Source organism: Acinonyx jubatus, chromosome D3 (genome assembly GCF_027475565.1).
Source record: "Acinonyx jubatus isolate Ajub_Pintada_27869175 chromosome D3, VMU_Ajub_asm_v1.0, whole genome shotgun sequence".
NCBI classification, from domain to species: domain Eukaryota; kingdom Metazoa; phylum Chordata; class Mammalia; order Carnivora; family Felidae; genus Acinonyx; species Acinonyx jubatus.
In genome coordinates, this window is record NC_069392.1 from 74012686 (window position 1) to 74039198 (window position 26513).

The window sequence follows — 26513 nt, forward strand, 5'->3', positions numbered from 1 at the left end:
AAGTTCTGTAGAAGTATAACTTATGCCCTGACCGGAATGCGTAAAGGCTTCTTCTGATCTTCCCTAAAGTGGCACACAGACGCCCCACTTTAGGTAACTGGTAGACAGCCTCTGGTGCACCGGTGGTGCCATATTAGATGTCTAACCCGTGACCTCGCCACCACGCCCCTTGCTTTATAGAAGCTGAGGATTAAGGCCTGGACTTGGCGGAGAATAGCTGAGTAGGATCTCCATCTTCTGTCTGCCTGATGCCGCTGTCAGTAAGTTACCCTGAGTAAAACTGTGTGAATGGTATGGAGTGGCTTGCTTTGTTTCTCGGTCTCGAAGTACCTTATGAGTTTGGAGGATATGCTACTGCCCCTCCTTCACGATGTGACAGTTGAGACAGTCGATTCGGCAGGGAACGTGGTGTTGATGCAAGCGGACGCAGGCAGAAGGGGAAAGGTTGGGGTGTGGAATGTTCTGTACTGTGCCCACTGAAGGGCTAATGGGAACTAAGGACAGAGTTCGACCAAGGAGAGTTGCGTTTTGGGTGAAGGCTAAGCTGCCCACGTGCCCCCCGTGCCACTTGACTGGCTGGGCGGTGGGGTTCCAGCCTGATGACAATGATGCCATGAGCAAAGCCACATGCAAACGAGGTTAAGGGTGATCAGGATAATCGGAGACAAAGCAACAGTTGGTGCCTCTAACCCCACCTCGGTGGGGGGCAGGAGAGCGAGGGGAGCGGGTCTAGTGCAGCAAAGACAAGGAAAGAAGACTGAGGGATGCGGCGAATAAACAAAAACGGGGCAAAGAGATTATGACAGGGTGGCTATTTGAGAGTAGGTGGGTAGGGTATCTGAATTAGTTCAATACAAATGAATAAAATTTAGTTTTATTTACAGTAACAAACTTTTATTCCTCAGGCTTTTACTGCATCACCAGGAGCTCTGCCTCATGACCAAGTGTGAAAACCACTGCAGCGGGGACTATAAAGAAACACAAGACCAAATCCAGTAACCATCCAGGGCATTGACCATCTCCTAGAAGGGTAAGCAGAAAGCTTGTTGAAAGTGCTCATTGAACACGAGACAGAGTAAATTCAATAGATTTCTCCGAAGACTGCTCTCTAAGTGGTTTCTCCAAGCCTCCTTGGACACACTGAACCAGTATAAATTCATCTTTGTTGGAACTAGCCTTTTGATTCTAGGAGTCTATTTGGGGAGCCCTGCCAGTGAGTGCTAATTATCACCTGACAATCAAATCTCCCCCATTCAGGGTCCAGACATTCTTTTCTTTATCTTTTCCAAAGCAGAATCCAACAAGCAACTGGGGCAGCGGCTGGAGATGGAAGGACACCTCACATTTGCATAATAATAGCTAACTCTGAATTCTGTAAGGCATGGACAATGACTTCTAGGGGTCAGGCAATTAAAGAAATTCAGAATCACTTGGGGGTGGACTTGGGAGTCCTTCACCTGATTCTTTTCATATCTCCAACATTCCCCGCCCCCCCCCCCCCAACCTTGGATTTTAAAAAGCAAAGATGCCTTCTCTCCAGAAAGGTTTCCCTGGTGGAAGCAGAAGAAGCCTCCGGGAAATGAACTTCTTAGGAGATAATGACATCAGTCCAGGGCCATAGTCCCCGGCCTAGGGGTGACGGTGGTGAGGGGTGAGGTGTGAACCACAGGCAGCATTTCTTCCTCTCACACAAGGCAGGTAGGAACTACTCAAGGTGGGAAAGTCAGCTCTGGGGAGAGATGGCAGGAGGGGACAGGCTGGAAGGGAAACCTTGGATGGGCACATGGGAGAAAGCTGCTTCCCCACTGCAGGGTGCTAGAGAAACAGGGCCAAGCACCCAAGGTCTCATTCATCCTGTTTTGTTGGGGTAGGGGAGAGGGAGAGAGGGAGGTGGTCAGAGTTGCTGCAGGGCTAACCAGGGGTGATGAGAAGCTTTCCTCAGAACTGGAACCACCCTGCTTCAGCGAAAACAGCCTCCACGGGGCCTCCGGGGCCATTTGGCTCTGGTGCACTGGATCCCGAAGGTTCGCAAATTCCTCGCTGCTCAACGTGTGGTCTGGAACCAGCAGCATCAGCCTCACCTGGGAGCTGGATAACAAGGCAGGACCTCATCGGACCCCACTGCGATCTGCTGACCGAGAGTCTGTGTTTCAGCGAGACCCGCAGGTGACTCACGTGCACACCCCTGCACGTGCCTCTGCAAAATCCAACGGAAGAAACGTTGACTTTCTGAGAGAAATAAAAAGCCCTCCAGACTTTAACCGTGGGTGTTTGCCCGTGGGCGTGCATGTGCTGTGGGGGGGGGGGGGTGGGCACTGGGAAAGGATGCCATTCCTTATGGTGGATGCCCTGAGGATTAGATGCTGTTCCCAGTGTGAAGGACATTAAGTTTTACGGAGTTTACCCCCTACAGCGTGCACGGCAGGTTAGGGTTAGGGACCCATAGATCATCTTGCGACCTTTCCTCCTGCCCCCACCCGGCCACTCTGGCTCCCGAAGCCCCGATCCAGCCCACCGCCCAGTCTCCTTTCCATGCGTGTTCCTTAGGCTTTTCCTGCAGAACTGCCCTTCTCCTATTTTGTCTTCCAATCAAGTTGATTGTATGTGCCTTCCCAGAAATGCAGCTGTTGCTTGCTCGTAAGAGAATAAGGAAATGAGAGGAAGAGAGAAGAGGAAAAGGTAGCCCAGACTGACGGCACATTGTATGGGGCCATTTCAACCATATTGCCTGGGTCTGGTGTGGTGAAGCCGGACACAGAGCAAGTGAGAAAAACTGGAGATTTTTACAGTTTGTTATTCCCAGACCCCCTGGGAGCACGTAGCAGGCCACGCAGGGCCACTCAGGGGAAGCGATGGTGGGTTGTAAGGCAGAATGGGGGGAGGAGGGTGCTGGCCAGGAGCCTTTAGTGTGGTTTTTGAGAGAAGTTAGGGGCGAGGCAGGGTAAACAGGTTCTGTATTGGCCAGTCTGAACAATTTCAGCGGGCTCCCGGGCATGGGGGCTCTCTGGTGGTTTGGTGCCTGGACCGGCAGGTGTGGGGGGATTAGAGCAGGTGCACAGTGACCTAGAGTAGGAGCCCCAATGAGGGAGGTGGGTGGGGCTGTGGACTTAACCCATTACTCAAAAGCGAACCGGACCTCTCATCAAGGCTTTAGAACTGGGTCAATACGGCATTTAAAAAAACAAACAAACAAAAAAAAAAAACAAAAAAAAACTATGCCACAGGCAGTCTCCAAGTGGAGTGTGTTCCCATATTATCTCATCGAATCCAAAAGAATAGGTAGGTACCCCCAAGTCCCGGTTACCTTTTACTGCATAAGCAAACACCTCCAAACTTAGTGGCACAAAACCACCGCCATGGATCATGCTCGCAGATTCTGTGGGACAGGAGGCTGTCGGCACCATGATGTGAGGCTCTCAGCTGGCGTGACTTCCGTGACTGAAAGAGCTGGGGCTGCGGGGCCCATCCATGAGGTGGCTGAGCTGGTGTGGCTCGGGGATGGGCTTAGTTGGGACTAGAGAGCAGCATGTTGACCTGTGGCCTTTCCAGCGTGGTGATCTCCACCTCCTCAGACTTCTCGCAGGGAGGTTGAAGGTTCCAAGAATGAGTGTTTCTAGCAACCAAGGTGGAAACCGTATGCCCTTATAATCCAGCCTTGGAGGTCACCTAGTGTTCTTTCTGTCCCCAGTGCTTTGGCCAGAGCAGCCACAGCCTCCTCCCCAGACCACAGATTCAGTGAGAGGGGACACAGACTCTATCTCCTCATGGAGGCATGTCAAAGACTTCGTGGCCATGATTTAAAGCCGCCACAACATATTATAGCAAATGGATGCCCAAAGAGGTAGGTGACCTGCTCAAGGTCAGGGTTTTGCCGTGAGTATAAGTACATCAGACTTGAGGCACTTAGAATAGCATGGCTTTCCGTGACAGGCATCGAAAAGGCCGGAGAGAAATGTTCAATTAAAAAGATGCCTGTTCTCTTTTAGGAAACTTACTTCCAATTTCCTACTCCTGAACTGCCTCTCCTCCTGATGTTCAGCATCTACTGAGCAGTGAGAGGCTGGGGGACATCAGAGGACCGTGAACTTCTGCTATTACAATCTGCTAGAAAGGCCGCTCCTGTTAACTTTAATTTAATTCCACACACTTGCACTGAGTGTCTACAAACAGGCACAGCATCACGTGGCCAAGCACAAGAAGCCCTAAGTCCAACTGCCTGCTTGAAATCCCATCTCTTGCCCTTCCTAGCTATGTGACAGTCACGAGCAAGCTACTTCAACTTCTGGTGCCTCAGTTTTCTTGACTGTAAAGGGAAGATAACGGAATCATCTTATGACACTGTAGTGAGGATGAAATCTAGGACCTGGCTGGTGCACAGAATGCACTGTGTCAGAGTTTGCTGGTATTTTCTTCTGTGTAAGTGAAGGCCTGCTTCTTCCTGCTACCAAGGGTGGGATAGGCCTGGGGCAGGTGTGGAAGGATGGTACAGGAGTAGCAGTATCACTGGATTGGGCTGTGAATGCCGAAATAGAGATGCAGACGGGTGTGAGATCAAAGCAGAGGGAGCTAGAAAAATGGAATATTGACTAAATTGTAAAACTATGGACCCGTGTGTATTAGGCTTCTGGGGCTTTGCCTAGGCCTCCAGTTTTCAAAACTTACTCATTTTTTTTGAGTTTATTTTGAGAGAGAGAGAGAAAGTGCAAGTGGGGGAGGGGCAGAGAGAGAGAGGAGAGAGCGAGAATTTCAAGCAAGTTCCACACTGTCAGCCTGGATCCTGATGCGGGGCTTGAACTCATGAACCATGAGACCATGAGCTGAGCCAAGGCTGGATGCTTAACCAACTGAGCCATCCAGGTGCCCCCAAACCTACTCCTAATAGCCATGACTCCAGGGTGGGAGTTATAATCATAGCTGGGCTTCAGAGACTGCTGAATGTAGTCTTTTATGAAAAGGGAGAGTCACTTGCAAACCCACGAGGACTGGAGGCTTCTTGACTCCCTTTCTAGACCAAGGGGCTCATGAAACAGGGTGATGCTTAATTAGATTTAATTTATGGCTTGATCAGGTACAACTCTGCCTGCCCTCCATCCTTGATGTTTGGAAGGCTATTGTCTTCCCAACTGCAAGCCAGCTTCCTGAGGAAGGGATGGTGGGTCTCACTCAATCTGCCTCCAGCTGAAGTTCTTGACTCTCGTGTGGTCTTTGAGAATTTCAGGCAAACGTTCCATAGCAGTGCCCTGTGGAACCACAAAGAAACATTTCCATTGAGGAATTCACAGATAAAACACCCCTGGCATGGTATCTACATGCCATTTAAGGGTGAAGTTCTTGCTTTCTTTCCTATTTCTCTTGCCCACCCCTGTGCCTGGTACATAATGAAGACTTCATAGCGATTTTTTTCAGTGAGTGAATGAATGGATGAATGAATGAATGAATGAATGAATGAGGAAGGTGTGTGTGGTTGGTGTCACCAAGTTGAAATTCATAACCCGAGGCCTAGATCTGTGCGAAGCAAGCTCAGCAAGTAGGTGGCAAGGCCAAGAACCAGAATTGAGGCAGGCTGTCTCTCCCAGTTGAGACACTCAGATATCTGAGCCAAAAATGTAGGGGAAACATCAGTGTTCAGAATCAGATGGAAGAGGATGTTTTTGGTTGCCAGTAACAGAGACCCTGATTGAAACTGATATAAACAATAAGTGAACATATAAGGTCCCATGGCTGAAAGTGCCAGAAGTGGGTGGACTTCAGGACTCTTTGATTCAGCATCTCAGTTGGATCCAGGGCCATGTTCTCAGGGACCTAGGTTCTTTTCTTCTCTTTCTCTGTTCCTGGGGGTTGATGCTCTCTAAAGCCTGGCTTCTCACACAGTAGCCAGCAGCATTCAGGGGTGTCTTTGTTCAGGTCTAGCCACTGGCTGTCTACAACTATCAACAAGGGGTCTGGGAGTCAGGATGATTGAACCACCCTGAACCAACCCCTCTGGCAAGAATAATGTCAGCCAGTGGATGGATTAAGCTACATTAACTCAGTCATTGTGGTAAGGGAAAGGGTGCTGGGGTGGGGGGTGCTCTTAATCCCCACTGATCATGGAGGTCAATATGCGGTGGTGGTGCCGGGCCTGGACACTGGGGAGGTGAGCACAACACCCAGTGGGGGAGGACTGTCTAGTGGAGTAGACCTCCCATGGCTGCTTCCCAGCATTGTTTGCATATAGCCTTGAATGAGAAAATGGGGCTGTATTGATTATGCTTCCTATACTAAAATTTCTATTTTCATTTTTTACAGCCCTACTATATGCTTCTGCTAGTTGATTCAATACCGTTGTGCCTCTGTGATATGTTAGACCTATGGAGGAGAGGGATCTCAAGACAGATGAGGGCTCTGTATCATTCAAATGCCTGTCTTCCCTACAACAGCTTGGGGAGTAGGCATCTCCTCAAGCATTTCCATTTTACATATGGAAAGTGGCTGTTTGGTGATTTAAGGAGGCAAAGCTGAGAGCAGATGTCAAGCCTGCCTCAGTCCTGAACCCAAGCTCATCCTACCTCAGAACCACACTGCTCCTCACTCAGGCTGTAGAACCATCTGAACTTAGCGGGAGCTGGAGCCATCAACAGTTGCCCACGACACACGGCAGAAGGAAGAAAGGGTGATGTACTATCACTGGCAAAAGAAGCAATGCTTCATTTTGAAGGATAGTGGACACAGAAGCAAAAATGTCCAATTCTTGGGAGAGGTGCCAGGGCTGGGCTGGTGGTCCTAGGCAGAGTGATAAAGTGTGCAAAATGGTCCCCCAGTGCCTTCTCTCTAGTTCTCCTGTGGTATTAACCAGGTGCTCCCAGGGAGCTCCTCGTACCTCTCCGTCCTCCACCCTGTATCCCTGCATGCGTTTCTCTCTTTTGAAGCCTAAGTCAGGACCCCATTAGGGAGCTGAGGCTAACAATTTCATCAAGTAAGTGCTAACAGGTTTTAAGGACACCCCTGGATCATGCGTTTGCATTTTGCAAAGGCAGTTCAAGGAGAGCAGAATGGTTGACTCCACAGATGTCTGTAGAGATACCGGGACACAAATGGTGCGAGTGCCCTCAGCCTCCAACCTTGACGCTTCATGCTTTACAGCCCCGCCATGCTGTGGACCAGGCAGGGCAGTGCAGGGGAGAGTAAAGGTGTCCCAAGAAAGGAATATTCCTGTCTACAGCAGGGCCAGGCAGTAGAAGGGGCAAGCCTTTCTTGGGCAAACCAACAGCAATATTCCGTCCAGCCTCCACACACACACACACACACACACACACACACACACGCACACACACAGAAAAATGCTGCCAGGCAGAATTTCAGGTAGTGTTGCAGAAAGGTGCCACAAAGATTGTCCTCAGGAAAGAGGGGCTTCTTGTGCCCCTTGTATACCTGTGTCAGTGGGGATAGCCACTTGCATGGGGAGGAAATGCAGCTAAATGTTGATAATAAGAAAATTGGAGAGGGCAAAACAAAACACAGCTGCTCCAGGGTGTAATCAGTGGTGGAAGAGGGAGGGGCGGGGGAGGGGGAAGGCAAAGTGAGAGAGAGAGGCTGGGGAGGGAGGGAGGGGAAAAGAAAGAGGGCATGCAGATGTTCAGCCGGAGAGGCGGAGAGGCGGCTGTCTTGCTCTCAGATGCCCTGAGGGAAAGGGCTGGGGGAAGAGAGGGAAGTCTAGCCATCTGTTTTAAGCTCTTGTGGCACTGAGCCTGCTTTCTCTCTCACTTTGCCTCCTTTCTTCTCCACCCCCAAATTATGCTCTATTGATTGCTCTGGCCTTTGCAAAGCCTCAAGGCTCTTCTCAGACTCCAGCCCCCAGGGAGTCCTCAGCTCTGTCCCCCTTTGCTCCAGCAGGAATGTGGCCCCAGCAGCTCCCCCAGTCCAATGAGGGGATGGTCAGCCCCCCTCAGAGCCTGGGCTTATTCTGCTGCGTGTCCTCTGTCTCAGCCAGAGGCTCCGGGGCCAGGGCCACTGCGGGGCTCCACCTTGTGCTTCAGGGAGTGGTCCAGCACCCCTGCCCAGAGCCCCGCCTCGGTGCACCCTCACTGCCTGCTCCAGCCACCTCCCGCCACCCCCACATGCCATCCAAGCGCCATCCACACTTCACAACACTCCCTAGATACCCTCAGCCCTCGGGTCAAGATTCAAACCTTCCTGCACTCTGACTCATGCCCCCCCCCTTCTCTCCCTTTCACCTCTCATTACCCCTGCTGAAGAATTACAGCTAGTAGGGCTGTCCCATGTGTGGTCTCCTCAGGGAGGTTCTCTGTTTCCATGCCTTCAAGTGCCAGCAACGTCCCGGGGGCTGGAGGAGAAGGTCCCTCCAGAGGGCTCTAGTTCTTTCCTCCCAAAGCCCCTGGTGAATGACTTCCACAAGAAGTCCTATCTTCCTTCTACCTTCCCGGTTTTCAGAATGAGAAAATTGGGCATGTAGTTGAAAGAGTATTGGCCTGGGAATTAGACTGGTGCTTGGAACACAGGCTCTGCCACTAACTGGCAGGGTAGCTTTGGGCAGTTTTTGTGGGACATGAAGGGAACCAAAACTGCAGGCTCCTTCCAGCAGAGCGCCAGAGCCCCAAAAGCTTGTTTTGTAATGTCCCATTTTGTTACTTGCTGACCTGCTGCATTTCCTGGGGGAACCAATTAGCCCTTCTCTGTATTTCTTCTCCCATCTTTAATTTTGGCACTAGAGAGCATTCAGTATTGTGCCATTCAACAATAAGCATCTCTTTTTAAAAGTGCAAAATGTCATTTTCATCATACATAAGGCACATTGGGTCAAAGCAGCAAAGGCGCGTGGTGACCCCCACCTCAATGGACAAAACAAAACTTTTGGATGGATATAAAACCTGCACCGTAAGCAGGCAAATCTGCTCTTGGTGCCAGGCAGCCTGTAGGGGGCCCTTGTCCTACCTACCCCCATGCTCTGTTCTGGCCCTCTCTGAATCGTTTCTGAGTGCTGCCCTGAGCTGGGTGCCCTTCGCGATGGCTGCTGACAAGCACATGTGCTGGAGGAAACTAGAGTCCGAGGAATTCTTGGATGTTCGGTTATGTGCTGAAAAGATGTCAGGCTTCAGGTAGAGGTGAAATCTGAGACTTCGGTTTCCTGCAGAGAGCAAAGGAAGAAGGCAGAAATATTGAGGCTAAGAAGTCAGGGAGAAACAAGAGAAAGTGATTCACTTGGGGTGTGGAGGGGAGACAGCCTTGGAGCCATGATAAGAGACGGAATAAAAGCAGACACACAGGCTTGTAAAGCCAAAGAAAAAGGACTTTGTAAGATAGCATGAGTTAAGGATGGACACATGCTTTGACCTTCCAGCCAAGCCCTTCCAGGTGGATGTGGGGCCTTGTTCTTTCTCAAAGATGGACCTTGCTCCTGATGGACAAAATCCACAATATGGATGAACTGCTTGGGACATAATAAAATCATTTAAAGTACATTCTGGAGGAGTCCGTCCTTTTCCTGTATCGTTTTATTCTTAGCAAGGGCTTCTAACTTTGTATCTGATATGTCTAGTAGCCAGAGAAAGTCCCAAACTGACAAAATCTATGTGGTCTGGAAGCCAAATTGTGAAATTGGCAAAGCCGGTCTTTGCTTTCCAGCTCTCTCTTTTAAGACTGCCTCCCCCACCTCCTATGTTTTCAGTGATACCCCTCCTATCTTTATTTTCATTACCTTCTCTCTCTCTCTCTCTCTCTCTCTCTCTCTCTCTCTCTCTCTCTCTCTCTCCCCCAAAAGCTCTGACTACCTTCCTTTTATAATGGGAATACATCTGGTAAACCTATTCATACGGTCAAGTCTTAAGAACTTATTTTCTTCTTTCCTCCAAGGGATTACATCACTGATAGCATCATTTTTGATACCAGTTGGAAACCATCTGGTTAGGGGACCTTGTCCAAAGCTGTAACCCTTGATGATGTAGAACAAATCTTTCCTCCCTACAAGCACAGACCCATTGAGTGCAAAGCCCATGGGAAGAACTATTTTGCGACTCATGACAGGAGTTAACATGGTACATTGGCTTCCATTCCAGCTTGGAAACCTCACTGTGTGACATGATGCACATTTCTTAACCTCTTTATGTCTCAGTTTCCTCATCTGAAAAACAGTCAAACAAATGGTACTTCCCTCATGGAGTTATTGTGGGAATGAGATAATGACAGGCACAAAGCAAGTGCTCAATAAATATTTTCCATCACGCTTTTTAAAATTGGAGGTAGATGTAACACGGAAACCGACATTTGGAAATCAAAAAAATTCTGAATTCTGAAACACAACTAGCCCTACAGGTTTTGAGTAAGGAAAGGTATGCCTATAATGAGTCATGTGAGGGAGTAATTGCTTTTCCTGATCTAAATGTCACTACACACTCCCCTCCTGTATCTCAGTTTTTTAAACTTCCACTTCCTTTGAGATCCTGATGCACAAATATGTTTATACCCCAGAGAGTGAATTTCTGAATGTCAGTCAACAAACAAATATCCATTGTCTGGGTGCACCAGAACCATCTGGGGGAGAGTGGCTTAAGAAACACATTTCTAGGCCCATATTAAAGTATTTTAATTAAATAAGAATGGTGTGGGCTTGAGAATTTGAACATCTTTAAAGGCCTTCATATGAATCTGATGCCCAAACAGGTCTGGAAAAAATGGCCCAGTACTCAGTAGCAGTACTTTAAAAAAACTCAGTGAGTTGCTCCAAGTATTTGGTTTTATGCGAGCCTTTACTCATTATCAATTATAGTTTGTTAAGAATCACATCCGGAGAGCTCTAGTACCGTGGTGCAATCATCTGACATGCAGAAATAGATAGCAGGGTAGACACCTATTGGATTTCCAGCCCAACAACATCCCTTGCCTGGGAACTTCCTCTCCTGCTACATGGTTCTCATGTTATCTTACACCTTGACAACAGTTGGTTAGTCACAGGAGAAAAATGTTGCTATATTTAAGACATTGAATCTGTTCTTTGAGATTCTTGGATCTGGAATGAAAAGGGTTCAATCATTTCCCCCCTGCTGTGGCTATAAGTTCCAAAGTTGGAGACATACCTAGTTCTCTGCTATGTGGAGAAATGGAGACTTTGGAGAGGTGGAGGAACGTAGCTGACACCCGAGTGAAGAAGAGATAAGGGACAAATAACAGCCTTGATATTGTCACATTCTTAGTACAGACTGTTCTTGCATCTCAAGTGAATTCTTGTCCTTTTAGTGTCTCTGTGAAGTATGACAAATTCCCTCCCAATTAATGTCTCATTTTTCTAGGTTGGGTTGGTCTCTATCATTTATAACACAAAGAGAGTCCCAATTATTATCATTGTCACAATATTAAAATAGCTTTTCAATTTAAAAATAAACTGGAAATAAAAATAGTGTTTACAAAAATGGAATTTTATGTGCGATTGCAAAATGAACTTCAACAGACTTCCTAGAACTTGTATATCACCCTTCAGATCCAGAGCTGAGAAAATATTGCCCCTGGACACATGGTGGGTGCTTTTCTTGTCCATGTACCTTTAAGTCCATGTAATATCCTTACACCCCACCCACCACAGATCATGAGGACAGATCGATCTCCAACTTTTTTTTCTACAGCACCAAGCTCAGGTATATCCTAATCCATTCCTCCTTTTTTAAATACTTATAAAAATATCTATATTTGTCCTTTTTTGAGTAACTGTGTCTGACTTGTTGTGTTCTAGATGTGTATTGTTCTCTTGGCTTTACACTCAGATCTCACTAGATGGCTTTACCTTAGGGACATTTCCTTCCAGATGTTTTTGCCCTGAACCACTTTAGGTATGCCACACCTTGGGTAAGATGCAGTTTGGGCAACTTGAGATGTGATATTGAACTATGATCAATGGTGTGATAGAGTCAGCTTGTACACTAGCTCATAGCACCTGATTGTGTATATGTCCTCCCACTTTTGTATTCAGTGCCATCTCGTGAGTCGCTTGAAGTCAGCCATGGTGGGAGAACTATTTATATCGTGGAAATTAGAAAACACAAGTCATGTTTGTTTTCTCTGAAAAATGCTTAGAGATTTTAAACATTTACCAACATATCACTAGCCACCACCCACTTAAATCATTAAAAAGGGGAACCAATTTTGACATGTCTGTTAAGTATATATGAATATTTATAATCTTAATTATTATTTTACTTTTTTTTTTTTTGGTCAAATAGTCCATCAAAATAATCAGATGTGTTATAGAGAACACTTAACTGCATCCCCTACTCAGGCTGTCCAGTCACTACTGTTGCTAATATCAGCACCATGGACAGCGACAGTAAATCCATAAAGTGGCCAAGATTAGAAGAACCAAAAATATCTCAAAGTTAAGGGTCTGGGACTGGCAGTGGGTTGAAAATTAGAAGAGAGTAAGGAATCTAAGAAGGAAGAAGTAAGGGAGTATCTACTAATATCCAGGGCATTTCCTAGGCAACATACCCTGGATTTAAGTGTCAGGGTAAAAGCAGAAACCAGAAACCATGGATGTAAACAAACATAAGAGCATCAGCCTTATACAGCAATCAATGAAGGCAATTAGTTACAAATAGGTGAAAATGTAAGTTTCATGGTAAAATGTATGGCCCAACTATAAAATAGGTGGTCAGAAAATAGCCAAATCATGGGAAGTGGAGGATAAATACAAGAGAGTATAAGACATAGGAGACGGTAGCAGCAAGATGGTCTATATACAAGGCAGAGAGTGTGGTGTGATGAAAAGAACACAGGATGAGATTTGCCTTAGCTCTGCCGCTAATGTGCTGAGTGACCTTGGTCAGATCACTTGACCTTTCTAAACCCTGGTTTTCTCATCTGTGAAATGAGGATATTGAACTATATGATCTCTGAGGTTCGTATTAGCTCTATGACTTTGTGGAGAATTTTGCCCAAGCCAGAAAATTTCTTATATGCCCTCGTAGGAATTGGAAGTGGAATCCAATAAGTGGAACCCTTGGACTAGAGTAGAAATTAACATGAGGTCCACTGAGATTTTGGCTTTCACATTTCATTGAGACAATAAATTAGGATAGGTATTTGGAAGGGAAAAGAAAAAAAAAAGACACTAGTATCCCAAAGAGATTCAGCCCCCTGAACCCATGGGTGTCCCCAAATAACTATCAAATGAATTAAATCTGAGACACAGTGTGATTTTACTGTCTGCTCCTTAATGCATTGTCGTAATCCAAAAATCAGTTCTATGTTACAATTATTTGGAACTGAACTTCACTTAAGTGCCAATTTTAAAGTCTAAGGTTAATCCAGATACAGAGGAAAAAAAGAGAATTCTTAAATACAACCTAACCCACAACACACAACCTAGTGAGAAGCTCAGAAAATATGTTTGAAAAGAAATATCCTCAGAACTGACTATAGAGATGAATGAACCACAAGTCCAGAAAATTGGTCAATTATTTATCAGAATTAATGAAAAAATGAAGCTGAATTTCAGAAAACTTCACCTGAGTTTATATTATTGATGTCCATAAAAAGCATTTAGGTAAGAAAGGAGCTATATAGAATTCAACTCTTTCTTTGAAGAGTTGTCACACTACCCATGAGTGATGGGTTAGAATCAAATACCACATTTTGTCAAGTTTGGAATGTACAAGGGCAGGTGATCTGTTATGAGAAGATCATGTATTGATATATGATCTAACTGCCATTCTGAAACACAAGCAGACATTTAAGGAGCTTCTGTGAAGGTACTGAGGACGCCATTTATAGCACAGACATCCAGAGAAAGAATTATGTCAGTCCCTGATAAATAAGACTCCTACTGTGCCAAAGGAGAGGGACACATGTCTGGAGAATGTAATCCCAGGTCCTTCATTGTAGATTATAGGTTTATAGAAACACAGTGTTATTTAAAGTGTACAAGCATTTTCTTCAAATGCTTATTTAGTTTAAAGTTGACTGTCGTGGGCATGAAGAAATCTAGACGTAACATGGAAATCCATGTTATTGCCCATAACTAGAATCTTTTTCTCTATTCTCCTCTCTCCTCTTTTAAAGGTTGTATCAGCTCACATAATGAGATTATATTGGATCCAACTCTTATTATATAGCCACTAATAGGAAATGTTCCTGTCTCAAAGACTTTTTTGCCCTAATAATCTGACCTTTAAATCACCATAGAACTTTAAATTCTTAGAACTTGATTGAACCTTGAAAAAGCATGTGCTCTGGCTGATGGTTAGGTGGTGACATAATTAGATAAATGTCTCTTGGGAGAACTGAGTATACCTGAGGTAGGTGCAAGGATTTGCATGTGATAAATGTAACAAATTAGCAATCATAGTGATCATGGTGTTAAGTATGACCATCATCCAAGCTTTCAACAAAGGCTAAGACTGCTCTTTGCCCTCACTGTAGTAAGCACTATACATGCAGTTGGTCGTGGAGCCTGGCACTGTGCCCACTCTTAGAGAGCTCACAGGGTGATGGGAGGAACTAGCAAGTAAATAACTAAAGAACATTAAACTTTGAGGAAACTTTGGGGTAGTAGAACTGTCACCAAGAAAAAAAAATTAAAGGTTGTCAGGGAGCATTCTGGAATAGCCAGAGGGTTGAAGAAAAATTTGCCATGGTCTGTTCTCATTTCTAGGATTTCATAATTTTTGGTTCATGTGACTTTCATAAAGGGCTTTAATGAGGAGCCACGGGAGGAGGGGGTGTGAGGGGGGAAGATTAACAAGACATTGTTGGTGCCAAAGAATAAGCCATTTTGTGTAGTGACACCCATATTATGGTGTCCATTGGGGGCAGGGGTTTTCAGTGACTTGCATTATGAGGCAAGGGTTGAGATTCAAAAGCTGTCATCACAAGGAGACTCAATACTGCATCAGGAGCACACTAGTCATCTGCTTTAATAGTATGCAAACAACCTTGTCAGGTAGTGGATGAGCTGGCTGTGAGTCAAGCTGTCATATTCCAAGACAATTGAATTGATTTGTGTTTGCATTCTTCTTCTGTTTCTAATGCGTATGGAAAATAAAAAGAGATGCTTTTCCATTTCTCTCTTCTGCAAGGGATCACCATATTCCATTATATTCTGGTTATTCCTTGGTGTTGTGTGTGAAATGTGGCTGTGAGATTTGGTTGGAGGGTAAATGTGGACCTATCTGATCAGATAGCCCCATAAGATGGTTTACATTCTGGCTTTACCGACTTCAGCAATCCGTGGTGTGCTACTAAATATTTTACAACCAGCTCCCTGGAGGCGGTGGTGTGGAAAGGAAGAAAAGCTCAGGTTTGTGGCGTTTTCTGATTTCTATGGTGTAAGTACTCCCATTGGTGCTGATCTCAAGCTACTAACATGACGTCATTGAATGTGATGTTGGGAAAATGTGCTTGGTTGGTTCGCATGGACCTGCTACCAGCCAGCTCCAGTTGAGTACTGCCTGCAATCCCAACACGTACCCACAGCTAGATTCCTTGTAAAAAGGGGACAGAAATGCCATCCTGATTCCCTGGTCAATACAAGGTGAGGAGAGCCGCTGTGTACAAGTATTCCAGGTGCCTATAGAAACAGACATGCCTCCCTTGCTAGGCAGCAATCTGGGGCTCGCGTGGCCTCTTTAAGTAGGATGACCTTATACTTTATTATCTGGACAGGGATACTTTTGAGATAAAAGGGCACGTTATTAATAATTATACTAGGACAATGGTATCACAACCAGGGCTGTGCCTGGACAAATGAGGACAATGTGATCACTCTTCTTTAAGGCAAAGTGTGAAATTAGTAAAGAGGAAATCCTGTGTCCATTTGAAGCCTCTTCTGGATTCTCCTCCGTTCCTGGGCTTGATTCTCAGTCCACCTGGGAGAATGATGCTTAAGTCCCCACCCAGCCTGGGGCTGCAGCCGGTCGGGCAGAGGCAGGGTCTACATAGCTCACAAAACTCTGTTTTCAGATGCATATTTTCAACCACTGCAAATGTCCCTTCCTGTCTAAGCGACTGTGTCAGCAGCTAAATGCTCCTCTAGTTGGTCTGAGTCCAAACTTCCTGTTCTTCTCATTAAAAAGATAAAAAATACATAGGATTCTATGGAAGAAAAAGAAATTCCAGTAAATAATCCTCTATTTATACCACTCTAAATTTGCATCTAGCCCTTGCTTATGAGTGTGCAGATGTAATTATTGATGACTTATAATAGTGTAGGCCAACTACTGGGTGTTCTGCTTGTTTCCATTTAACATTATTTCACATACTCATTTCCATATATTGACACAACCCACATGCTTATCATTTTTTATGGCAACATCGTACTCCATCATACTGACACATGCTAGTTTTACATCCTGTTCTCCAAAGACAAAATGTCCCAGGTCATCGTGACTGCAAGCCAGCAGGGAGAGCCGGCTGTTCAACAACTCTGGGGTTCTGATGGTCAGCGACCTGCCCAGTGGCTCTTCCACGGCCACGGCAGCTGAAGGTAGAGAATTTGGCCTTGGAGGTACAAGCCTTTGGAATGAGGGCTTGGCCTAGGGCCCTGAGACATAGAATTCACTTCCCCTATATTCAGAGTCCTGGCCCAGTTTGTGCTATTGCTTTGAATGAGTGCTGCTTTGGATCTTAGGCAAGATCAATAAACAGTATAAGGAAAAAGGGAAATACTTAAGTGCAACCTTCAGCTTGAACCTAAGGCTGAGTTAATTAAATTTGATTATCTTCCTGTTGGGGTTAAAGTCTCATCTTTTGTGTAGTGAACATGCTCTTTATCAAGGGTGTCTAGGCAGGAGGTTTAACTTACCCCCCATACATGCCAACCTCTACTTTAAGCAGTTTATGCATATCAACTCACTAAATCCTCACAACTATATGAGGTACGTACTGTTATTCTCCCCCATCTTATCAGTGGGGGAACTGAGGCACAGAGAAGTTAAGTAACTTGCTCAAGTTACAAAGTCAGTGTGTAGCAGATCTGAGATTTGAACACAAGTGGTTGGGCTCCAGCGTCTATGCCTTGAGCTACCACTACCATATTCTTCTAACGAAATTCCAGTCCTTTCATCCAGAAGTGGGCCTGGCCTTCCTCTGCCCATGGCCCCCTTCTGCCCCAGGCCAGACCAGGCCATCTTCAGCCTCAGAGGAAGAACCCTAGACAGGATGGACTGATTTCATTCATCTGAGCCTTGTGGGTTGAACGGTAGAAAATAGCTAAAATGATTAACCCCAATTTTGCCTCTAATTTCCTTCCTAAATAGATTTTTCCCCTGTTGATGAAATCTGTCTCAATTTGGGGGTGGGTGGGTAGGTAGGGGAGTCTGGACTGATTTTGTATCAGAAGGTCTCACATGTCTGCAGGGAGAAATATAGGGAGGGATTATATTCTTCAAATATGGTGGAGAGGCCACAGCTTCTATTATGGTTTATCCATCCACCCATCCATCCATCCATCCATCCATCCACCCACCTATCATCTCTTTCCCTATCTATCCGTCTATCATCTATCTATCATCTACCTACCTATCATCTAGTTCTCTATCTCTCGTCTATCATCTATCCACCTATTTATCTATCTAACCATCATTTTTGCAGGAGGTTGATAATAGCAGTATTGAGGCCACCGATCAGGATGCTGCCTGGTTTGTCACCCTGCCACAGCCCTGTTTATGGCCATCATAAAATGTCTGTGGATAGTCCAACAGCTGATTTTCCAGGGTCTTTTTCTACTGTCTGAGTGATCAGAAAAAAAATCTATCAGCTAGAGAAATTAAGCCATTTTTCTTCAGGGGAGAGAAATGGAGTAGTAGGCTTTCCACATTAAAATGCTATAGTGGATTCCAGATGAATGAAAAATTGGTCTGCATAGTAATGAGACTCAAGAGAGATTTGGAAGGGTTGTAACTGGCTCTCGGAAGAGACACAGGGTGGGACAGTACATTCAGCCTGGTAGAGTCAGGACAGTGAGGGTCTGGGGGCTTCCACTCAGGGGAGCCCGGTGCCAGGACATCACCCTCTTTATTTTTCCTGCCATTTGTTTTTCCAAAAGGCTAGTTTGTCCAGGCAGTTGTTTTAGAAAGGTGCAATTGCTGGGCTGTTCTTCTAATTACTGCCCGTTCTCTCTGGTGCCATGGACTAGGTGTCCGACAGAAGTCCCCCTGCCCCTCACAACTCACCCGGGCCAAGTCTGTCGGAAAGACGGGTTCAGCCTTTGGAGGGCACAGGGCCCATCACAGAGGAAGAACGTTTACCCAGCTTTGGACGATTAACCCAGATATAATCCAGGTATAATGTATATGACTGGCCGGAAACCTAATCATGGCCTGTTTCTGGACCTTAACAAATAGGAGCGGCCACTCTGTTGACAGTAAGCAGGTTAGTGGGAAGCCACAAAAGCAAGAGAATTCACTTAAGGATGCCAGTCCAGACCCCGCCCTCACTGGGGATTAGCTTCCTGTGGGCTTCGCCCGCCTGACCTTCCTGATTTGCCCTGGAGTTCCTGTCTCAAAGGGCCATTTCTCACCTGGGGGCTCTTGGGGACAGAGGCTGATTTGTCTTGTCACTCTTTTCCTGGGTGAGTCTTCTGTCGACAGCCAGGTCTCACTCCTGAGAAGGGCCCCTTTGTGGTAGAGGGAGAACAGGGCCCTGGCAACCTGAATGCAAATCTTACCTGCTAGGTGGGTGGCTTAATGGCTCTGAGGGTCAGTTTTGTCATTGATAAGGTGGGATGACGATACCTATCAGCAGATGCTGTATCTGTCTGGCAGGTGCCCAACAAATCGTAGCTACTATTTCACTATTATTTGTCTGCATGGCATGAGTAGAGGGGCCCCAAATTCCTGCTACTCCCGGCACTGCCTGATCTCCAGTATCTAAGGTTCAACCATCATTTTCACTTATTTCTCTCTAATTTCATTCCAGGGAGGTTTATGTGCTCTTCTCTCTGCAGTCCTCTTAAAAAGCAAGTATTCACGAGAAAGGCAACACATCAGACCTGCCATTTTCACATTTTTTCCCACAAAACATCCTAAAGGCAGCAGGGAGCGAGCTTGTGCGTTCTGGGATCAAGCCATACGGCCTAGCAAGTGCGAAGTTCCTTTGAGGTTTTTCCTTAAAAGTTCCTGCAGACTTTGAAGTTGACTCTGTAATGTAAGCATACTCCAGATGATTTAATCAGAATAAAAAGGAAAGTTGGATGCTGCAGAGAGGGGAGCAATGATGACGCTCTGGTCTAACTGTGGCTCTGAACACTGCTCGCCAGCCTGAGGAACCTTATACACAGCTGCCCAGACCGGGGCTGGACGGTCACCTTGAGACCCAGCCCTGCCCACCGGAGACCAGGCCCAGAGTGGGGAGGGTCACAGGAGCTGCCACTGGTCATAGCACTGCTGGGGCTGCGTAGCATCATTTCTCTGACTGATGCGGAAGGGGAGAGGGCACCGATGCCATTGTTTCTCAGAGGACAGAGCTCGGGGAAGGTTCTCTAGACTCCGAGTCCAGGACAGAATTTCCTGATAATCTTAGCGGGGCCTGTACAGGCTCGCATGTGGATGCCTCCTCCCAGCCCAGGGCCCCCAGGAGGCAGTAGCTCTGTGCATCCGGCTCTTCCCACAGTCAGACGAGGGGGAGGCGGCCGCATGCAGGCTGGCCAGGATCTTCCCACTTCAGGTTTTCCAGTTTGCCGGACCAGGCAGGCCCCAGGCTTGGATTTCTGCTGAGGCAGGTGGACCCCTGGGACCTGACCTCTGCCCCCTGTCCCTCGGCAGGGCCAGTTGTCAAGGAGATGACAGGATTGAATCCCGAGTTGAGGGAACCAATCTTGTCTGCCTAATTTTATCTTCACACTCTTCCTCCGCCTTCCCTTCCTCCCTCTCTTCCTTCTTTTTTAATCTCCTGTGGCCATTAAAAGAATGGAGATCGTTTCCTAAATAGTGACCAAATCATTATTCGACATTCTGCTGGCTTTTAGGAAATCTCTGCCGCAGGGTTTATTTTGTATGTAATACACACAGTACTGCCTTACATTATCGATAGCTTCCAAACACTTCGACAAACTCACCTGTAATCATCACCAGATCCTAGAAAGACTATTATCTACAATTGTCTGATGCAAAAAATGTAAATTAAAAGGCAAGACCCACAGCCAACCAGTGACTGAGATGGGCTTGGATCCCAGGTCTCCTGGCCGGCAGTTTAGAGCTGGCCAAAACTTGAGATGGGGTGTCGATCTGTCCCTGGGCCCTCCCGAGACATTGCACCTCTGGGAACAGAGTAAATGCAGTTGGTCAGTTGCAAACAGCTGGGCTCTGAGCTCATTTCCATGCCTGGTTCGGATGATGCTGAGGCATATGGTACTCAGCTGATGGGAGGTGGCATCATCTGTATTCTTTGTCAAAAGCTGTCAACTTCCCGGGACAAATCTGGAAATGGTGCTTCCTATTTCTCCGTTTGACAACCACTCGCTCCTGTTCACTTCAGGACAATAAAAATACGTGACATTTCTAAAACTCCACTTGCCAGGGCATCTTTGAAGTTAACTTAGAAGCTTGCAAAGAAATGAAATAAAATGTCAGCCCAATCAATGGGATAGACTTACCCTCCTCCTCTTGGAGGGTGATGAGGCGGTCAAGTCCACATGAAGAGGGGGTCCTTTTCTGTTCACCTGGTACCTGCAAAAATTCTTAAAATTAGTCCCCTTTGTCCAACATCCTTCCACTGTGTAACCCAGAGTCATTTTTGTTTGTTCTTTTTTCAATTGTTAGTAAAGGACAATTAGCTGGAAAGGGCCTGGCTGTACCAGGACTCAGGAGAGCCTGACCCCAAGGATGCCAGGCCCAGCTAAGGGGATGCCCTACTTCTTTCTTGCCTCCACTCACTCTTTGGCTAGAACCCCCTCTCTGGGCCTCATCCCAGCCATCCCTCCCCTAAGTCCTCAGGATCCTCACCCACATCATGTATAGCAGCCAAATGTCTTTCTTCCGTCCACAGAGATGTTCCCAACCTGTATTTCCAGTTATTTTCATGAGCACAAATAAACTTTTCTGTAGGGTTACGGTAGGTACTGATTTGCCTATGACTGTCTCAGTATGACTGTGACAGCATAATCACGAACTGCATGTTCCTTTTGAATTGAGTAAAATATCCTGGTTTGAATATCCTGATTTTACTTTGAATTGAGTAAAATATCGAGTAAATGACCTGATCTCTCAGTTATCAGGCTCTTCCTTTCACATTACCTATATGTGAGTGGCCCCCATACAGAATCATAGCATGCCACATAGAGGGGGAAAGAGCCATGGGTGGTGGGCCTCTTGGATGGCTTGCCTCATTGAGTTACAAGTTCACTTATCTCGGTTTCCTCAAGCTTAGTATGCACTAGAACAGAGCTTCTCAAACTTGTTGGTCTCAGAAGACTTTCACATTCTTTTTTTTTTTTTTTTTTTTTTAATGTTTATTTTTGAGACAGAGAGAGACAGAGCATGAACAGGGGAGGGTCAGAGACAGAGGGAGACACAGAATCCGAAACAGGCTTCAGGCTCCGAGCTGTCAGCACAGAGCCCAACGTGGGGCTCGAACCCACGGACCGCGAGATCATGACCTGGGCTGAAGTCGGACACTCAACCGACTGAGCCACCCAGGCGCCCCGACTTTCACATTCTTAAAAGTATTGAGGACTCCAAAGAGTTGTTTGGTTTTTTTTTGAGGTTGATTATATGTAACATATTTAACCCATTAGAAACTAAAATGAAGAAAAATTGAAACAATGAATTAATTTATTTAGAACAATAATTTAGAACCTATTAACATAAACTATATTTTTATGAAAAATAAGTATATTTTCTTATACAAAGAAGTGTAGCAAGAGGAGTGATTTGATTTAAATTTAGCGAGAAGACTGGCACTGCTTTACATTTTTGTAAATCTCTTCGGTATGTTGTGTGATAGTGAAAAGCCAGATTCCCACATCTGCTTCTGTATTCGATCTTGCATCAACCCCCAACATGGATTCTCTGCAAAAGAAAGAAAGAGAGAAAGAGAATGAGAAAGGCAGATAAAGTCTAGCAATACTAAGCAAATAGTTTTGCCACTGTGGACCCTGGAAAGCATCCCATGGGTCTGGAGCCATACTTTGAAAACTGTTGCATTGGATATTCAGTTAGTACCTGTTGACTAAAACAACTTTAAATGTGAAAAATCTAGGGGCGCCTGGGTGGCGCAGTCGGTTAAGCGTCCGACTTCAGCCAGGTCACGATCTCGCGGTCCGTGAGTTCGAGCCCCGCATCGGGCTCTGGGCTGATGGCTCAGAGCCTGGAGCCTGTTTCCGATTCTGTGTCTCCCTCTCTCTCTGCCCCTCCCCCATTCACCTTCGACTTACCTCTGCTGAGCCAGTCTTCATCCCAGGGGGGTTTTCCTGGGGCTCTGGGCTGATGGCTCAGAGCCTGGAGCCTGTTTCCGATTCTGTGTCTCCCTCTCTCTCTGCCCCTCCCCCATTCACCTTCGACTTACCTCTGCTGAGCCAGTCTTCATCCCAGGGGGGTTTTCCTGGGGCTCTGGGCTGATGGCTCAGAGCCTGGAGCCTGTTTCCGATTCTGTGTCTCCCTCTCTCTCTGCCCCTCCCCCATTCACCTTCGACTTACCTCTGCTGAGCCAGTCTTCATCCCAGGGGGGTTTTCCTGGGGCGGTTGCTTTCTCTGAGACTGGATCCCCTCTGCTGCTCATCTCTGCAACCAAAAGATCTGAATGCTGAGACTAGGCCTCCTGCCCGGGGCTCTTGGACTTAATCAGTCCTGTGGTCTGAATTCAGATGTAGGATCAGGCACAGCCTGAAGGCCCCATGGGGTGCTTGGAGGCATCCCTTCATTCCCCAAATACCTTCCTCCAGTTATTTTTGTTTTAAGTTAGGAAATACTCCAAACACACAGAAAAGCACAGAGAATACAGTGCCCACCATCCAGATGTAACAAATGTTAATGTTTTGCCATAAGGCTTCAGATGACTTTTTACTTTTTAATTAAAAAAAAAATCTTTAGTCATTCATTTTATTTTATTTTATTATGCTTATTTTATTTTTGAGAGAGAGGGGGGCATGCAGAGAGAGATGGTGACAGAGGATTAGAAGCAGGCTCTGTGCTGACGGCAGAGACATTGCAGGGCTGGAGCTCATGAATGGTGAGATGGTGACCTGAGCCCAAGTTGGACAGACGCTCAACCAACTTAGCCACCCAGCCACCCCTTCAGATCGCTTTTTTAAAGAAATAATCTGCTTTGGGTAGAGTTGGGTGAAGCATCACCAACTATTCCCAGCCTTTGCCTTCTCTCTGCCCTGAGGGACCCTCTCTCCTGACATTGCTAAATTCCACGCCACTCAGGTTTCATGCGCTATCTGCACACATAGCCATGGTCAACATGCATTCCTGGTTTTAACAATGTCCAATAAATAATCATTGAATGCCTAGGATGTAGTAGCCACTATTGTAGGCATTGGGGATGGAGAGATGAAACAACACAATCTCAACACTGGAGCTTAAATTCCAGTGACAGAGGGGGTAGGGGGAGGGTGTTGGCAATTGAAAACCCAGCACATGAGTGTGCTGAAGAAAAATAAAGCAGGGAAGGAGCCCTTCTGCGAGCTGCAGGCTGACCGCCTGTCTTCCAAAGGCTTTTTGCTTTGCTTTGACTTCTCTTCCGTGGTGGTCAGTCTTCTCGGTCGGATCCCTGTCGCCCTAAGGGGTCTGCATTTGCTTCTTCAGGGAGCATCCAGGGCTCCCTGGTTTGTGAACAATTTCATAAGAATTCCTCAGCCTGGAGCTCCAGCCTCCCACGGGTAGCTCACATTCAGACTTCACCTCTGTGGGAGGCTCAGTTTTGGGATTTCAACTTCACACGGGAGGCATTTCTCCTCTGGTGCCCAGGCACCTGATACATCTCTTGGCCATTTCCCTGAACCATCAGGAAAGATTTTCCAATCTTCTCCTCCCGGAGGGGGCAGGTCCTCTGACGGCTTGTTAGTGGCAGGGTCTCCCATCTGCAAACTTGGGCTCCACACTGTGTGTGCTGTTTGTGCGCTGGCCACCAGCACCCATGTCCAGGACCTACATCCCCCTGGCTCTCCAGTGCTTGGAGGCTCCATTTTATAGTCCATGCCTCTGACACCTGGGGAGTTTTATTTCTTTTTTTTTGACGTGTCTCAAAATTTACAACATTTCTGTCTGTATTTTATCCAGGACTTTGGTGTGTTTGGAGCAGGAGGGGGTCCACATCACCTCTGATTTCTGTACTGCCTGGACTTTAAACCATCTCTTTATTGGCTGGTCTCAGCGCCTTACCTCCCTCTGGTCACCAGCATGTGGGTGGGAGCACGATTCTAGAGCCAGACTCTGGGCTGGAATTCTGGCACCATTGCTTATTAAATGTACACCTGGGGAAAGTTAACTAGCCTCAGTTTCTTCATCTGTGAAAGGAAGACAATCCTAATACTGACCTCCTTGGGTTGTCAGGAAGATCATGTTAGTTTTGGTAAAGTGCCCACAGTGGTATCCGGAACCTAGTGAGTGCCATAAAGGTACTATTTGTCATGATGTTTGTTTTATAGTCTTTGTTGTTGGTTTGGTTTTAATAAGATTCAACTCTTGGAAAATCTATCTCACTGGGTTCTTACCATGTGTCCACTACTAGTATATTTAGTTTATTCAGTTCGTACCTTGCTGCCATTTTGGAAAACAGACCCCGGAGTTGGAGTCCAAGCCAGTCAGCTTCAGGGCAAGCGGATGATGCGGGAGGATGAGCCATCCAGCTGTGGCCTCAGAAGGGAGTGGTTTTGCCAGTATGAGGCACTATACTTCTTTGATTAAAAAAAAAAATTAAAAATTAACAAGGAAAAGAAGGCATTTTAGATTTTGGCTCTCTCCTGTGATTTTGAGGAAGGAGTCTGAGTTTTTACTGAGGTTTTTGTCTGGGTCACTTTTACATTTATTTTTTATTGAGAAGAATATTACTTCCTGGTAGATGGTGTCTAGGAAACATTTTAAAGTACTCCTGTGGGACGCTAAGTGGCTGGTGAGTTTCTTCTCCTGACATTTTGAAGTAAGAGCCGAGGCTGCTCTTCCCGTGGCTTGCCGTAACCCACCTGGCTGCATCAGGCTGCAAAGATGTTTGCTGTGGACGGACTTTCCCTCCATAAAGACTGGGAATTCTGGCCTGGGCCCCGGTGTCAACTTTGGGGATTAAGAATAATTGGATACATAAACTTTTATTTCATGCTTGGTCATAAGCAACTCTTGGCCAGAGTGGAGCCTCCAATGACAGGTATTCATTGAGCACCTACTGTGTGTGTTAGACATCAGCCCCCAGAAGGCAACCACTATTTCCAGTTTCCTAACCATTCTTCCAGAATTATTCTGCATAGGCAAAGATACACACACACACACACACACACACACTTCGCAAAAAGACAGCATGCCTCACACACGGTCTTATATCTTACTTTTCCACTTAACATTGTATCTCACAACCATTTTGTAAGCGCACACAACCTTCAGTAGAGCTGCTTCATTTTTAATAACTTCTTTTTCCTAAGCTTCTTTTTAATAACTGCATAGTACTCCACCAGATAATTTATAAGAAGATTCCCTATTGATGGAGAGTTAGGTTGTTTCCAATCATTAAAAAATGCTACAGTGCATAGTCTTGTACACAGATTGGGTCCCAGATGTGAGAATATATTGGAAGGATAATCTAGAAGTGATTACTGGGGACCAATTTTTAAAAAAAACATCCTACATAAATCTTTTTTAAAGGTGGCAAGAAGCAGAAGTTCATGCTATTAAATGAATTAATGAGTTGTGGGAAAACTGTGTAGCAGAGAGCGGTGACCTGGGGTTACTCAACTTCAGTCAGATAATTATCCTGGTGACCTTGGGCAAGTCTTTTAACTTCTCCGAACCTTTGTTTATAAAATGGACCACTGGGTCATTCAAAGCTGAGGGAGAAACCCATGAACCTATGTACTTTTTAGAAAGTATTCAGTATCCTCAGATCCAGGGTAACGTTTGCCTCTCCTCCTAGGCTTTTCTTTGCTGAGCTACGTAAGGTGTTGGTTTTAGGGACTATTACTTTCGAAGGGGTTGGCACACTCTGTTGCCAGCTTCTCTTTTGCAAGAGCATGTGGTATGGTGAAAATAGACCTGAAGAGCTGACTGAGGAATCCGACCTGGACACTTGTCCCAGCTGCATGACATTAGGAAGTCCTCTTCTTCTGTAGGGTCTCACTCCGTTGTTGAGTGGATAAACCCAGGTGAGGTTTTGGGTTTCAAAAAAGGGTAAAGCCCCATTTCCCATTCCCCCCCACCTTTTTTTTTTTTTTTACAAAGAATGGGATAAACATGTCTTTGCAGAATAAACATGTCTTCACCATGTTCAATTTCCAAACCCAACTGAGTCCCTATATGCTTCCTTCCTTCCTGTGGCCAATGTTTGCTCAGGAACATGGGCTGACTGAGGAGCCCCAGACAGAGGAGACAGAATTGCTGGTGGGAAAG

The 26513-nt window shown here is 46.1% G+C and overlaps 1 long non-coding RNA gene across 3 annotated transcripts in view; it reads right to left on the reverse strand.

The window, feature by feature from the left end:
- Positions 1–1525: 1525 nt before the first annotated feature.
- Positions 1526–26513, reverse strand: part of LOC113602278 (uncharacterized) — a 282766-nt gene continuing 257778 nt past the window's right edge. For 2 of the 3 annotated variants that reach the window (XR_008291488.1, XR_008291489.1), the window contains 3 exons: positions 20573–20645; positions 3305–3613; positions 1526–2197 (listed from right to left, as the gene is read on the reverse strand). This is a non-coding gene — a long non-coding RNA (uncharacterized LOC113602278). The remainder of the gene's footprint in view (positions 2198–3304; positions 3614–20572; positions 20646–26513) is intronic. The other variant, XR_008291490.1, reaches the window with a different exon arrangement.